Below are 4,184 nucleotides of genomic sequence, written 5' to 3'. Positions count from 1 at the left end.
TGCTGGAAAAATCCAAGGAGGGGTTGTTAGCAGCACCCCGCTCATCACCGCCCACCACCTGTGGAAAGTGAGGGATATAAATAGCGGCAGTGGGTCCTTAGGGGCACGGAGCCGTCCCGGCACCTTCTGCCTGCAGCTCTGCCGGGAGCTGGGGCAGGCATCGTGATGCTCCCGCGCATCCTTGGCTTTGACGTCGGGAATGGCTTTCGGGAACGAACGCATGGGCTGCCTGGCTGCCAGCCCGTGAAATGGAGCAGTGCTGAACTCGCAGCTCTCTTTTTGCTGGTTTTGGGGAAAAATGAGCTGATGGCTGACAGCCGGGGAGAGGGAAAAAGGCTGGGCTTGGGATCAAGGGAAGCAGGGAATAGGAATTCAAGCTTTTAAAACGTGCCAACAAAAGCAGGAGAGAACAATACTTCCCTCTCTCTTTCAAACCCTCCCTCAAAGCACCTTGGCACAAAGGCAGAACGGGTTGCAGAGCCCAGCGGACCTGTCGCAGTGCTCAGCCCCCTTTTGCAGGGCTTTCAAAGGGTCACGGCTTCATCTAAACCCGTGCCCAGCTGCCTTTCTGCGCGCTATTCTTAGCGCTCGCTGCAGGGCCTGTTCCTGCAGGTAGTGTCAGAAAATATTTAGGCGTTGGTGGGTAGGTAGGAGCCCCCCTACCCCCCAAACTCCAGCCCTGGTTTAGCAGCGATGCGCTGACAAGCTCCTTTTGCAAAGCATCCGAGGTGATGGGGGACCACTCGGGAGGTGATGGGGGACCACTCGGGGGGCACAGGGATGGCGGTGATGGGCCCCTCTGTTCCCTGTGACCTATGCTAGAGGTCTTGACCCAGGATTTGCAGGAGGGTTTTGCAAGTCCCTGATCTGCAAGGGGTGGCGGGGGGGTGTGTGGCAGCGGAAAGTGAAAGCCTCCCCTGCCTTATTTCTTTCTTAGCGCTGGGTTTGGCAGAAAACTTCCAGCCGGTGCCGGCAGCATATGCGGCAGCGGCATCTTGACGTAAAGAAAGAGAAATGAGCCCCAAAGGCGGGCAGGTTTCAGCAGAGCTAAAACAAGAAGTGTGACTTCTGGCAGCCCCCCTTTTGTGGTAGGAGGAGGTGGGGAGCTCACCCAGGATGGGAAGGGAGAGAAACCCAGCACCCAGGCATTATTGCTCAGGTGCTGGCTGCGGATGCTGGGATATTTGCATTTCCAGCTCTATTGCGGCCAAGCATTAGGTTACCAAAGCTCTAAAACCCCTCACTAAGCCCCCGGACACTGAAGTGTTTCACGGTGCCCTGGGAAGAGGCGAGCGGGAGGGCTGGGAGCAGCGCACGAAGGCGATGCTGAAACCCCCCAGGAGCGTTGCTGAAACCCCCCAGGAGCAGATCAGAAGCGATGGGCTGGGGCTGTGCGGGGCGCAGGGCCGCAATAAGGCCATTTCGGGTGCCCGGGCTCCGTTTTCTTGTCCAAGAAGCAGGCTGAGAGCATGGGACCGAGTGCCACAGGGACAGCCCCGGGGTCCCTGGGTGACATAGAGACCCCACGGACCCACAAAGAGGTTGCAGCAGCATCTCCTTCCCCAGCCTTTGTAAGCAGGTCCCCGTCCCTGCTCCCTGGGGAGAGCCAGGACAGAGGATGGAGCCTTTTGCTAAATTTCCCGAGAAAATCAGCAAAGACTGAACGTTTCAGGCTGTGTTTTATCCTGGGCCACATTTCCCCTGGCCGCTGGCTGTTTCCTATAAATACAATGAGCCGAAAGCTGTGGACAAACACATGCACCGGGGTTTATTGTGGGTTTTGGGGCTACTGGAGGGAAAAGCTGGGAGGGGAAAGCCGAGGCGTCACTGCCCTTACCGTGACTATGGCCACATTGTTCAAGCGAGTTATTTTGGGAGCCTTGTTTCAATGGGAGCAGGCACGCACAGGAAGGTCAAGTACTCTGAGCTTCCTCCGGCACAGGAGGAGTGGGGGGACAGCCCCACGCCTGAAACAAAAGCCTTGAGAGCACTTGATTTTTTTCCCAGCATCATTTTTGGGGGCTGTTTCTGCCTCCAGCCTTGCTTGGAGGCTGCTCTGGGAAGAGGGGTTTGCCTGGTAGGACAATAGACCCAGGAAATCCCGTATCCATCTGAATTGGACGCAAGAGCTGGTGAGAAATGCCACAGGAGCTGCCTGGTTGCTCCATGCAAGGTGCCCAGGGTATGCATTAACTGTAGGCTCATCTGAGATGCTGTCTCTGGCCATAGTATCCCCCTGGGCAGCTTTTTCTGGCAGGATGGGGGTACAGAACAACCCCAGAAGGAGCTGGCTGGAGCCTGCAATCGGGATGCCCTGACACCCACCCCTGGTTTCACAAAAGCTGGGATCCCAGGGATGGAGAGGTCCTGCTGCATCACAGCAACATCTTTCATCCTCCTCATCCCCTGGAGAAGACCAACTCAAGCCCTTTCTGGGTATTTTTCTTAACTTGCATCTGATTTTGGACTCAGCCCGTCCAGCACACACTGCCGTTCCCCCACCACATCCGACCCGCAGCACTCCCATGTGCCAGCAGCTCTCCCATGGGTGCCCTGCCCATCCCGCCCATCCCGTCTGACGCAGCTGGTGTCACCGCCTGCTTCCCCTGGGACAGGCTGGTCAAAGGGAGCCATAAACTGAACTCATGCGTCTGGATCAGGTGCCTGAAACCATGCCACCCACGCGGCTCACTCCCGACTGCCTTCGCCTCTTGTTCCTCTTTGTCTGACCTGTTTTCCCCATTTGTGATGTGGCAGCTCTATTTAGAGGGGGGTTTGCTGCTCTGCAGCTATTTCCCCTTTTTTTCCAAGGATCTTGGGATTTAACCAGCCTTTCCCAGGTGTTGGTCTGTCCACGCACGGCTCGGGGCTCCTTTTGCCCACGGTCCACGCTGGGGCACAGGAGATGTGACGTGGGTGATGCTAGGCCATCGAGGCAGGTTGGGGCCGGCCGTGGCGAGCGATGCGAATGGGAAATCCAGCCACTTACTAGAAATGAGATGACCCAGGAGGTGCTGGAGGAAGTCAAACACAAGATAACCTAGTGTTCCTTCCTCCCACATGGCTGTGCTCTTCCTCCCTGCAACCGCACACGCAAATGCTTTCCCCCCTCCAGCCACGACTTTCCACCCGAAGGTCCCCGAGGGGCGATCGTGGCCAAAGGACACATCCCACCAGGGTGAGGTACCCCATCCCAACTCCACGGAGACCCCGAAAACCAAGCATCAGCCTGGCAATTTTTAGGTCCGACAGTGCCTGCAATAAATTAGTAAGAGGAAATTCAGTTTAATGGAGCGTGACATTGAAAACAAGCTAGAATTACCCCTGTTTCAGATTAAAGCTTGTCCTGGCTGGGTCCATCCTCCCGATGAGCTGCTCTGGGTGCCCTTGGCAGCTCCTCGAGCATCAGGCGCTCAGCCCCGAGTGCCGCGGGGATGCTGCCCAACACGTCCTGGGTCATCCCCTGCTCTCTGCTCCTGGGGGAAAACCTCCAGCAAGAACTGCTTGATCACAGCTACCGTCTGTTTGCAGCTGAAAGTTTTCTCTTTTTTAACACATTATGAAAATGAGTTTTTCCCCCTCCCCTCCAGCCCCAAACTGAATCACAGGGGGTTTCTGGGCAGGAGTTTTACTACCGAAGTTTTCCCAACCACCTGCTCGTGGGCAGGAGCTGAAAGCTTGCAATGAATGAATTCGCTCACGCGGAGAGCAGGGAAGACCCTGGGATGAAGTCACCGCAAAAAAGAAAAGAGCCTGTTGGAAAATACGTGAAAAACACCGTCCTTCCCAAGGGATGGGTGCAAGCAGCGGGGAGCCGAGCAGCATGGGTCCACGTATGGGTGCAGGCTGTATTTTTAAGGTAAGAAATCAGTGCCGTCAGCTCCGTGCCCTTTTTCCAGCCACCAATTTTACACCTGCTCCGCACTACTCTCCATCCCAGCGATGCGATTCAGCCCCTTTATTCTCCCCCTTCCAAACCAGATCTGCTTCCAGCATCACCCTGGCTGAAGTCAGCCCCATCCCGCCCAGTTCCCATCGACTCCGGGGGCCAGAGATGCAGAAAGGATGAGCTGCTCCGCCAAAACACCTTCCCTCTACTAAATCACTGCCGTCTTGGCATTCCCAGCCCCAGCTGCCCAAGGGATGAGGTCGAGGAGGGGAATTTTCCACGAAGGTTGGGGTTT

This window comes from Cariama cristata, unplaced genomic scaffold (genome assembly GCF_000690535.1).
Source record: "Cariama cristata isolate BGI_N322 unplaced genomic scaffold, ASM69053v1 scaffold13257, whole genome shotgun sequence".
In the NCBI taxonomy this organism is placed as follows: Eukaryota; Metazoa; Chordata; class Aves; order Cariamiformes; family Cariamidae; genus Cariama; species Cariama cristata.
The sequence above is the reverse complement of the archived record's forward strand: the minus strand, read 5'-3'. Positions refer to the sequence as shown.